Raw genomic sequence first — 12,500 nt, forward strand, 5'->3', positions numbered from 1 at the left:
ACACCCTCCCCCCCCCCAGTCTAACACACTCCCCCCCCCCCAGTCTAACACACTCCCCCCCCCCCAGTCTAACACACTCCCCCCCCCCCAGTCTAACACACTCCCCCCTCCAGTCTAACACACTCCCCCCCCCAGTCTAACACACACACACCCCCCCAGTCTAACACACTCCCCCCTCCCAGTCTAACACACTCCCCCCCCTCCCAGTCTAACACACTCCCCCCCCCCCCAGTCTAACACACTCCCCCCCCCCCAGTCTAACACACTCCCCCCCCCAGTCTAACACACTCCCCCCCCCCAGTCTAACACACTCCCCCCCCCCCCCAGTCTAACACCCTCCCCCCCCCCCAGTCTAACACACTCCCCCCCCCCAGTCTAACACACTCCCCCCCCCCAGTCTAACACACTCCCCCCCCCCCCAGTCTAACACACTCCCCCCCCCCCCAGTCTAACACACTCCCCCCCCCAGTCTAACACACTCCCCCCCCCAGTCTAACACACACACACCCCCCATTCTAACACACTCCCCCCCCCCCAGTCTAACACACACACACCCCCCCCAGTCTAACACACTCCCCCCCCCCTCAGTCTAACACACTCCCCCCCCCCCCAGTCTAACACACTCCCCCCCCAGTCTAACACACTCCCCCCCCCCCAGTCTAACACACACACACACCCCCCCCCCAGTCTAACACACTCCCCCCCCCCCCCCGAGTCTAACACACTCCCCCCCCGAGTCTAACACACTCCCCCCCCCCCCAGTCTAACACACTCCCCCCCCCCCAGTCTAACACACTCCCCCCCCCCCCCCGAGTCTAACACACTCCCCCCCCCCAGTCTAACACACTCCCCCCCCCGAGTCTAACACACTCCCCCCCCCGAGTCTAACACACTCCCCCCCCCCGAGTCTAACACACTCCCCCCCCCCAGTCTAACACACTCCCCCCCCCCAGTCTAACACACTCCCCCCCCCAGTCTAACACACACACACCCCCCCCACTCTAACACACTCCCCCACTATTTTTGTGTAAATATCATTGACACAAATTATTTATTTCTTCCCCTTTAAACATTTTAACTCCTGGACCTTCAAATAACTAAATAAAAAATCGCCCGTCTGTTATAGAGTCACTGACACTCCCCAAAACCATTCACTTTTCAGAAAAAAATAACTCCAACATATTAGTATTTACACATCCCCCCCCCTCGGTCACTCCGTCCCCCTCCCCCTCGGTCAGTACCTGGCGAATGGGATGTAAAAGCAGGAGAATGTGAAGTGATGCAGTTTGGTGGGAGAATCACGGAGCTGATGATTATTTCAGTGGGGATGAGGCAGGAAAGTGGAATGGAGAGGATCAGAAATACCATCTTGTTGAACGGTGGGTCAGACTGGTTGGGCCGAATGGCCTATTTCTGCTCATCCCTTTTTAATGGGAGTGAAATAACAGTCAGTGAGTTCCCCTGAAATAGAATTCATTCCAAAAATAAAATCCCCATTAAAGGCCTGATGGAGTTTTAATCCCACCCCAGTGAACACAAATGAAATGTAATATTTCCCCCCCTTCCCCCGGATGGGGGATATTTGGACACGGTAACTCTGTATTCACTCACTCACCATCAAGCTGCATTGTGAAGCTGCCACTCACTGATCCAGATACAGAGTTACCCTCACTAACATGGGGTGGGGGTTTGAGGCCGTCTCGTACAAGGTATCAGAATTAGGAAGCTCATTCTTCTGCCAAGTGAGAGGCAGAGGCAGAGATTCCCCACACTGGAAAAGGGCTGACATTGTATTCAATGCAATGCCCCAACAGCATGGGGGGCTGTTACCCACAGCTGAGGGGGAAACCACACATTTCTAACGCAAAAAAATCCCCCATGTTTCTAAATCAGTGTCATTGTCCTGGGCAGGAATTGGATCACCTTTAGGAAGCGGATTGGGATTTACGGATTCAAAATAATGAAAATCAGCTCCAGAATTACACAGACAAAAATGTTTTATTTTCCAGTGCAGCAGAGCTGACTTTTCCATTTGAATCCCAGTCAGTTGAGGGTGAGCCTGTCAAACAGGTCCTCTCCCAGGCCATTCTCAGGGGTTCCCAGTCTCTTCAGGTTGGTGATGTGATCTCTGAGCTTCTTGATCATCTTCACTTGTTCATCCAAGCAGCGAGTCCCCAGGAAGTCAGACAGCTGGAAGAGGAGGAGGAGAAGTCATTAACATCTCACAGCAACAAGTATTAGTTGGATTTCCTCAATAGTGCAATCCCAAGTGATTGGAGAGTGTATTTATATCCCAGGATTACTGGGACAGCATTGTCTTCTCTCCATTACCAATCCCCAGTTAGATTCAGAGACCCTGAGACATGTCTCCATTCCCATTTATCCAGTATCCCATATCAGTGAGTTCCGTGAGGGTCAGTGTTCCCAGAGGAGAGTTTGTGCAGATCCAGCAGACTCTGGTTCATATCCTTCTCCAGCTGCTTGTGAACAGCATCCTCACAGTCCTTGTGGTGGTTCTGACTCACTTGGGAAGCCATTGTGTTCTCACTGGACGATAACTCAAACAAGCTAAACTGTCTTGTCACAAGCTCTTGTATTTATACCACGGGGACATCCTGCATTCAAACTGGGAATGATTGACAACCCCTGACAGCCAATCAGGAATCTTCAATCAATCACGGTGGGGTGTGATATCCCAAGCCAATCACAGCAGTGGATTACAGGCAGATGGGGATGACTCAGAGCATCAGCACAGGAGGAGGCCAATCAGCCCCTCAAACCTATCCCATCATTCCTTCACATCATGTCTGCTCTCATTTCAAGCCTATCCCATCATGCCCTAGCCTAACAAATAGCTAATGTCCAACATTTAGGGGGAGCGAGGCCCAGGATTGCAGCAGCTTCTGTGTGAACATAAGAAATAGGAGCAGGAGTAGGCCATCTAGCCCTTTGGGCCTGCCCCCGCCATTCAATAAGATCATGGCTGATCTGTCGTGGCTCAGTTCCACATTCCCGCCCTCTCCCCATAACCCTTAATCCCCTCTCTTATCAAAAACCCATCAACCCGCGTCTTAAAAATATTTAGCGAGGCAGCCTCCACCACTTCAACGGGCAGAGAATTCCAGAGATTCACCACCCTTTGAGTGAAGAAGTTCCTCCTCAACTCCGTTCTAAACCGCCCCCCTTATCTTGAGGCTGTGCCCTCTAGTCCTGCTGTCCTTTCTGAGCGGGAAGAGTCTCTCCACCTCTACCCTATCCATCCCCTTCATTATCTTATATGTGAACATGTGCGTCACCCCATAACAGGCAGGCTCTCAGTCTGAGATCAAACTCATTTCAGAGTCATATATAACACCAAGTTTACAGTCTGATTCACACTGACAGGGAGTTAGTTGCTGTGCTTTATGAAGAGTTAGACAATGATACAGTCTGTGTGTTGTGAGTGACACATATGTTAATTTTTGATGGTGGATTGAATGTATTCGGCAAATCAGACTGAACAAATCCGATGGTTTCAATGTTCCATTTGCAAAAATAATCTGTTTTTCTATATTTAATTTGGTGTATAATTGTAGAGCAATTAATTAGCAAAAATGTAAATAACAGAATCGATAAATGAGAGATGCAGCCTGTGAGCGTGATGTGTATCTGTGGTATTGGCAGCTGAGTTTCTGTGCATTTGTCAGTAAGATTATACTCTTAGGAATCATTTCTATAGTGTTTTCTTAGAGAAATGTGTTTCTAAAGTGTGTGGTCTCCCAATCCAGGAGGAGGATTTCTAGTGTTCTCTTCTGAGCAGGAAGCTGGCACTGAGTGTTACTTTTAGTAACTGCTCAGTGTCATTGATGGGTGTTCTTTCTCTCTCTTGTAAAGAGGTGGAAGAAGGGAACACAGTCTGAGTGGGGGGTGTTCAAAATGTGAACTCTGGCCTTCATTTTCAGTTTATTTGTACCAGTGGGGGCTACTGTGTGTGACACATACTGTTGGTGGCAGTGGGTATACAGAATGGAAATCCTGGTTAATAGTGGTTGGATCAAACTCTGATCAGTTCTAACCACCGTGCCGCCATTGTGTTTGGGATCCATGGTTGAGTGGTTATGGTCAACAAGATTAAGGTGTACAAAAGTCTGAGGGAGGTAGATTGGGTGGACAGGAAGGAACTTTTCCCTTTAGTAAACAGAGGGCATAGATTTAGGGTAAGTAGCAGGAAATGTAGAGAGGATTAGAGGAAATACATTTTCACTATCCAGTCCCTTCACACCAATGCCATGGTTAAGAAACCCCACCAATGCCTTTACTTTCTCAGGAGGCAAAGGAAATTTGCCATGTCCGCTATGACTCTCACCAGCTTTTACAGGTACACCGTAGAAAGCTTCCTTTCTGGTTGTATCACAGCTTGTTATGGGCTCCTGCTCTGTCCAAGACCTCAAGGATTTACAAAGAGTCGTGAATGTAGCTCAGTCCATTCTTCAAACCAGCCTCCCATCCATTAACTCTGTCTACACTTCCCGCTGCTTCAGAAAAGCAGCTGGGATAATCAAGGATAACATACACCCTGGACATTCTCTCTTCCACCTTGTTCCGTTGGGAAAAAGATACAAAAGTCTGAAGTCACACATAATGGACCTCCCTCATATTAAGTTGATCTTTCTTTACATGCTAGTTGTGACTGTAACACTACATTATGTAACCTCTCCTTTCCTTTCTATGAACGGTATGCTTTGTCTCTATAACACACAGGAAACAGTGTTCTTCACTGTATAATACTATTTAAGGACCCAATGACTCTGGACATTCTCTCTTCCATCTTCTGTCGGGAAAAAGATACAAAACTCTGAGGTCCCGTACCGACCGACTCAAGAACGGTTTCTTCCCTGCTGCTGTCAGACTTCTGAATGGACCTACCTTGCACTAAGTTGATCTTTCTCGACACCCTCGCTATAACTGTAACACTACATTCTGCACTCTGGTTTTCTTATCTATGAACGGTATGCTTTGTCTGTATAATGGACAAGAAACAATACTTTTCACTGTATACTAATACATGTGACAACAATAAATCAAATCAAATTGGAACCTTCTACACCTAAGAATTAAGATAAGTATTTGAAAGACCTCAGCGTACAAGGTGTGTGAAAACACAATTAAAAGGGACACGTGTTTCAGAAGGTGCACAGACACAACTCTTTTTGCACTGTAATATCTCATACACACAGTTCCAAATCAAACTTCTCCTTTTGTTAATTTTATAGACAATCCACTCAGACTGTGTTCCCTTCCTCCACCTCCCTATAAGAGAGAGAAGGAACACTCATCAATGACACTGAGCAGTTACTGAAAGCAACACTCAGTACCAGCTTCCTGCTCAGAAAAGAACACTAGAAATCTTCCTAATGGATTGTGAGACCACACACTATAGAAACACATTTCTCTAGGAAAACACTATAGAAATGATCTCTAAGAGTATAATCTCACTGACAAACACACAGAAACTCAGCTGCCAATACCACAGATACACATCACGCTCACGGGCTGCGTCTCTCATTTATCGATTCTGTTATTTACATTTTTGCTAATTAATTCCTCTACAATTATACACCAAATTAAATATAGAAAAACAGATTATTTTTCCAAATGGAACATTGAAACCATCAGATTTGTAAATGCTAATTTCCATAATATATTCAATCCACCAATCAGGTTTTTGTTTTTGCAAATTATATTTATTCATAAATACCAAAGTGTGATAATCTTTAGGTTCTTTAGGTATATCATGTTATGCTCTGAGATACTTCAACACACTCAAAGCAACATCACAGATATTTTCCAATGGTCTGTACAAATGGTGTAAAAGTAGTTAAAGATTGTCAATGTGGAACAAATTTGACTTTGAGGTGTTTCAGTCACAGGGACAGGGGGTACAGCAGTCCAATTATTTGGAGTGTTTGTTGGCAGTGTGGGTCAGACCCATTCTTCACAACCCAGGGGACAGATACTGTCTCAGTACGTACTCACACTGAGTGTTTCTGTATCTGAAATCTACACACAGCTTGGTGCATACACACACAAAGGGGGCTCTCAGGATTGGGACCATATTGGATGTGCTTTTCCCCTTCATCTCAAGGTTTATACATTGTGTTGTTGCGAGCATGGTTTATTTTTGGTCTCCAGGTATAGTGGAAAATGTCTCAGCTGATTGTTATAGTGTGGGAGTGAGGAATGGGTCAGACCTGTGCCACATACAGTAACACCCAGGATGTCTCACATCTGATCACCAGGTTTTTACTTGGAATGGACAGGAAGCGTTGCTCCCACATTCCCAGCTTTCAGTTCATTCTACCTACTCACTCCATCCAGCTTCTAATGCATCCCCTGATCCCTCCAAACCATATCCCCAGCACCCTGAGACTGTCTGACCTGACAGAGAAGGGGACTAAGGGATGGGTCCACCCAGTTCCCAAAGAACATGGTCTCACTCTTACCATGACTTACCCTGGCACCCAGGGCCAGTTTGAACAGTAATGTCGTTCATGTAGAGGCAAACTTTCACCTGAGAACCTCTGCTGTCTGGGATCAACACACCTCTAATACCCAATCCCTTCCTGATATACTCAGCACAGGGTTCTGTACAAACAGGGTGAGAGAGAGAGAGAGACAGAGAGAGAGAGACACAGTGAGAGACAGAGAGAGACAGAGACAGACAGAGGGACACAGTGAAAGACAGAGAGAGACAGAGACAAACAAAGAACAAAAACAGCCCGGGAAACAGGCCCTTCGGCCCAATGAGCCCACACTGCCATTTTAACATTAACATTATCGTAAGGCAAGACTTCCCCTTGACAAAGCCATGCTGCGTATCCCTAATCAGATCGCGACACTCCAAGTGCGCATACATCCTATCCCTAAGAATCCTCTCCATCAACTTACCTACCACTGACGTTAAGCTCACCGGCCTATAGTTACCTGGGCTATCCCTCCTACCCTTTTTAAACAATGGTACCATGTTCGCTATCCTCCAGTCCTCTGGGACCTCACCTGTGTCCAAAGAAGAGACAAAGATTTGCGTCAGAGGCCCAGCAATCTCATCCCTCGCCTCCCTAAACAGCTGAGGATAAATGCAATTGGGCCCCAGAGATTTATCAGTTTTAATGCTACCTAAAAGCATTCCCTCAGAATGGATAGTTCTTTCAATTGGTCTACCTCTCCCTCGATGACCGTACCAGACATCAAGGCCCTCTCCTTCATGAATACCGACGCAAAGTATTCATTCAGGATCTCCTCCATTCCCTCTGCCTCTAAGCACAATTCCCCACGTCTGTCCCTGAGGGGACCGATTTTACCCCTAGCCACCCTTTTGTTCCTGACATAGGAGTAAAACGCCTTTGGATTCTCCCTAATCCTACCTGCCAAAGCCATTTCATGCCCCCTTTTTGCCCTCCTAACTCCCTTTTGAGATCCCTCCTACTCTCTCTGTACTCCTCCACCGCTCTCTCCGTTCCCAGCTGCTTAGACCTGACATACGCCTCTTGGTGCTTTTCAATGTTGAGTTTGTCATTGGAATTGTTAGTGCTTTTCACTGTTGTGTTAATTGTTGGATTTGTTGGTGTTTCTGAATGTTGTGGTTGTTGTTGGATTTGTTGTTTTTTTTCACTGTTGTGATTGTCGTTGGAATTCTTAGTGTTTTTCACTGTTATGGTTGTTGTTGAATTTGTTGGTGTTTTCAATGTTGAGGCTGTTGTTGGATCTGTCGGTTTTTTTCAATGTTGAGGTTGTTGTTTAACTTGTTAGTGTTTCTCAATGTTGAGGTTGTTGTCGAATTTGTTGGTGTTTTTGACTGTTGAGGTTGTTGTTGAATTTGTTGGTGTTTTTAACTGTTGAGGTTGTTGAATTTGTTTTTGTTTTTTGATTCTAGCTTGTTGAATGTGTTGATGTTTTTCAATGTTGAGGTTGTTGTTGGATTTGTTGGTGCTTTTCAGGGTTGAGATTGTTGTTGAATTTGTTTGGTGTTTTTTCAATGTTGAGGTTGTTGTTAGATTTGTTGGTGTTTTTCAATGTTGAGTTTCTGGTTGGATTGTTGGTGTTTTTCTACATTGAAGTTGTTGTTTGATTTGTTGGTGTTTTTCAATTTTGAGTTTGTTGTTGAATTTGTTGTTGTTTTTAACTGTTGAGGCTGTTGTTGGATGTGTTGATGCTTTTTCAATGTTCAGGTTGTTGAATATGATGACATTTTTCAATCTTGAGGTTGGTGTTGGATTTGTTTGCGCTTTTCACTGTTGTGATTCTTGTTAGATTTGTTGGTGTTTTTTAATGTTGAGTTTCTGGTTGGATTGTTGGTGTTTTTCTACATTGAAGTTGTTGTTTGATTTGTTGGTGCTTTTCAATTTTGAGTTTGTTGTTGGATTTGTTGTTTTTAACTGTTGAGGCTGTTGTTGGATGTGTTGATGCTTTTTCAATGTTCAGGTTGTTGTTGAATATGAAGATATTTTTCAATCTTGAGGTTGGTGTTGGATTTGTTTGCGCTTTTCACTGTTGTGATTCTTGTTAGATTTGTTGGTGTTTTTCAATGTTGAGGTTGTTGTTAGATTTGTTGGTGTTTTTCAATGTTCAGGTTGTTGTTGTTGGATTTGTTGGTGTTTTTAACTGTTGAGGTTGTTGTTGGATTTGTTGGTGTTTTTCAATGTTGAGTTGTTGTTGGATTTGTTGGTGTTTTCCAATATTGAGGTTGATGTTGGATTTGTTGGTGTTTTCAATGTTGAGGTTGTTGTTGGATTTGTTGGTTTTTAATGTTGACGTTGTTGGATTTGTTGGTGTTTTTCAATGTTGAGGTTGTGTGAAATTTGTTGGTGTTTTCCACCGTTGTGGTTGTTGTTGAAATTGTGTTTTTCAATGTTGATGTTGTTGGATTTGTTGGTGTTTATTTTTCAATGTGGAGTTTGTTGTTGGATTTGTTGGTGTTTTTCAATGTTGACGTTGTTGGATTTGTTGTTTTAATAGTGAGGTTGTTGTTGGATTTGTTGGTGTTTTTTCATTGCTGATGATGTTGAATTTGTTGGTGTTTTTGTTAATGTTGAGGTTGTTGTTGGATTTGTTGGTTTTTTTAATGTTGAGTTGTTGTTGGATTTGTTGGTGTTTTCCAATATTGAGGTTGTTGTTGGATTTGTTGGTGTTTTCAATGTTGAGGTTGTTGTTGGTTTTTAATGTTGAGGTTGTTGTTGGATTTGTTGGTGTTTTTCAATGTTGAGGTTGTTGTTGGGCTTGTTGGTATTTTTCGATGTTAAGGTTGTTGTTGAGTTTGTTGGTGTTTTAACTGTTGAGGTTGTTGTTGAGTTTGTTGATGTTTTTTACAGTTGAGGTTGTTGTTGAAATTATGTTTTTCAGTGTTGATGTTGGATTTGTTTGTTTTTTTCAATGTAGAGGTTGTTGTTGGAATTGTTAGTGTTTTTCTCCATTATGGTTGTTGTTGAATTTGTTGGTGTTTTCAATTTTGAGGTGTTTGTTGGCTTTATTGGTGTTTTTTAGTGTTGAGCTTGTTGTTGGATTTGTTGGTGTTTTTCAATGTTGAGGTTGTTGTTGGATTTGTTGGTGTTTTTCATTGTAGAGGTTGTTGTTGGATTTGTTGGTGTTTTGCTCTGTTGTGGTTGTTGGATTTGTTGGTGTTTTTCAATGTTCGAGATGTTGTTGGACTTGGTGCTTTTCAATGTTGAGGTTGTTGTTGGACTTGTTGGTATTTTTCGATGTTGACGTTGTTGTTGAATTTGTTGGCGTTGTTAACTGTTCAGGTTGTTGAATTTGTTTCTGTTTTTTGATTCTAGGTTGTTGAATGTGTTGATGTTTTTCAATGTTGATGCTGTTGGATTTGTTGATTTTTTTTCAATGTTGAGATTGTTGTTGGAATTGTTAGTGTTTTTCACTGTTATGGTTGTTGTTGAATTTGTTGGTGTTTTCAACGTTGAGGTTTTTGTTGGATGTGTGGGTGTTTTTCAATGTTGAGGTTGTTGTTGGATTTCTTGGTTTTTTTTCACCGTTGTGGTTCTTGTAGAAATTGTGTTTTTCAATGTTGATGTTGTTGGATTTATTGGTGTTTTTTCAATGTAGAGGTTGTTGTTGGAACTGTTAGTGTTTTCACTGTTATGGTTGCTGTGGAATTTGTTGGTGTTTTCAATGTTGAGGTTTTTGTTGGATTTATTGGTGTTTTCAATGTTGTGGTTGTTGTTGGATTTGTTGGTGTTTTTCACTGTTGTGGTTGGTGTTTTCAATGTTGAGGTTGTTGTTGGATTTGTTTTTTTAATGTTGAGGCTGTTGTTTGACGTGTTGGTGTTTTACAATGTTGAGGTTGTTGTTGGATTTGTTGGTTTTTTTAATGTTGAGGTTGTTGTTGAATTTGTTGGTGTTATTAATTGTTGAGGTTGTTGAATTTATTTTTGGTTTTTGATTCTAGATTGATGAATGTGTTGGTGTTTTTCAATGTTGAGGTTGTTGTTGAATTTGTTCCATGCGTTTCAATGTTGAGGTTCTTCTTAGATTTGTTGCTGTTTTTTCAATGTTGGTTTTCTTGTTGGATTTGTTTTTTTAACATTGAGGTTGTTGTTCGATTTGTTGGTGTTTTTCAATTCTGAGGTTGTTGTTGGATTTGTTGCTGCTTTTAACTGTTGAGGCTGTTGTTGGATTTGTTGATGTTTTTTCAATGTTCAGGTTGTTGTTGAATTTGATGATATTTTTCAATCTTGAGGTTGATGTTGGATTTGTTTGTGCTTTTCACTGTTGTGGTTCTTGTTGGATTTGTTGGTGTTTTTCAATGTTGAGGTTGTTGTTAAATTTGTTGGTGTTTTTCACCGTCGTGGTTGTTGTTGAAATTGTGTTTTTCAATGGTGATGTTGGATTTGTTGTTTTTTCCCAATATAGAGGTTGTTGTTGGAATTGTTAGTGTTTTTCTCTGTTATTGTTGCTGTTGAAGTTGTTGGTGTTTTCAATGTTGAGTTTTTGTTGGATTTGTTGGTGTTTTTCAATGTTGAGGTTGTTGTTGAATTTGTTGGTGTCTTTCACCATTGTGGTTGTTGTTGAAATTGCTTGTGTTTTTTTCAATGTTGATGTTGGTGTTTTCTCAATGTGGAGGTTGTTGTTGGAATTGTTAATGTTTTTCACTGTCATGGTTGTTGTTGAATTTGTTGGTGTTTTTAACTGTTGAGGTTGTTGAATTTGCATTTTTTTGATTCTAGGTTGTTGAATGTGTTGATGTTTTTCAATGTTGAGGTTGTTGTTGGATTTGTTGGTGTTTTTCAGTGTTGAGGTTGTTGTTGAATTTGTTGGTGTCTTTCACCATTGTGGTGGTTGTTGAAACTGCTTGTGTTTGTTTCAATGTTGATGTTGTGGGTGTTTTCTCAATGTAGAGGTTGTTGTTGGAATTGTTAATGTTTTTCACTGTCATGGTTGTTGAATTTGTTGGTGATTTGCTGACTTTGTTTTTGGATTTGTTGGTGTTTTTCAATGTTGAGGTTGTTGTTGAATTTGTTAGTGTTATTAACTGTTGAGGTTGTTGAATTTGCGTTTTTTTGATTCTAGATTGTTGAATGTGTTGATGTTTTTCAATGTTGAGGTTTTTGTTGGATTTGTTGGTGTTTTTCAATCTTGAAGTTGTTGTTGGATATGTTGGTGTTTTTCAGTGTTGAAGATGCTGTTGGATTTGTTGGTGTTTTTCAATGTTGATGTTGGATTTGTTGCTTTGTTTTCAATGTACAAGTTGTTGTTGGAATTGTTCGTGTTTTTCACTGTTATGGTTGTTGTTGAATGTGTTTCTGTTTTTCAATGCTGTGGTTGTTGTTGGATTTGTTGGTGTTTTTCACTGTTGTGGTTGCTGTTGGATTTGTTGGTGTTTTTGTTAATGTTGAGGTTGTTGTTGTATTTTCAATGTTGGGGTTGTTGTTGGATTTGTTGGTGTTTTTCAATGTTGAGGTTGTTGTTGGATTTGTTGGTGTTTTTCAATGTTGAGGTTGTTGTTGGTTTGTTGGTGTTTTTTAATGTTGAGGTTGTGTGGGTTTTCTCCGGGTGCTCCAGTTTCCTCCCACACCCCAAAAATGTGCTCTTAGGCTGATTGGTGCAACAAATTGTCCCTAAAGTAGTCTTGCCTCAATCTTCCCCAATAGGTGTAGACAAAGGTCATGGGTAGAGGAGGGCACGCGTAATGTTAAAATGGCGGTGGGGGCTCGTTGGGCTGAAAGACCTGTTTCCTGGGCTGTGTTGTTCTTTGTTCTTTGTAACCTCAACATTGAAAAGCATCAACAAATCCAACAACAACCTCAACATTGAAAAACAGCAATGAATTAAAGAACAAGTCAAAATTGAAAAATATCTACAATTTCAACAACTACATCAGCGAAAACACCAACAAATCCCACAACAACCTGAGAATGAAAAAATACATTATTTCCAACAACAAACTAAACATTGAAAAACACCAACAATTTTGTACAACCTTGACGCACTACAGAGCAACATGTCATGGT

General features: G+C 42.0%; 2 non-coding genes across 2 annotated transcripts; one reads left to right on the forward strand and one right to left on the reverse strand.

Annotated features, from left to right (window-relative positions):
- The first annotated feature begins 3,687 nt into the window (after positions 1 to 3,687).
- Positions 3,688 to 3,904, forward strand: LOC145340832 (small nucleolar RNA U3). Its single transcript, XR_013886302.1, has one exon. It is a non-coding gene; the product is annotated as a small nucleolar RNA U3 (small nucleolar RNA).
- A 1,352-nt stretch (positions 3,905 to 5,256) lies between these two features.
- Positions 5,257 to 5,473, reverse strand: LOC145340833 (small nucleolar RNA U3). The gene has a single exon (XR_013886303.1). It is a non-coding gene; the product is annotated as a small nucleolar RNA U3 (small nucleolar RNA).
- Positions 5,474 to 12,500: the final 7,027 nt, after the last annotated feature.

This window comes from Carcharhinus amblyrhynchos, unplaced genomic scaffold, assembly GCF_965287045.1.
Source record: "Carcharhinus amblyrhynchos unplaced genomic scaffold, sCarAmb.v2.hapA chromosome_1487, whole genome shotgun sequence".
NCBI classification, from domain to species: Eukaryota; Metazoa; Chordata; class Chondrichthyes; order Carcharhiniformes; family Carcharhinidae; genus Carcharhinus; species Carcharhinus amblyrhynchos.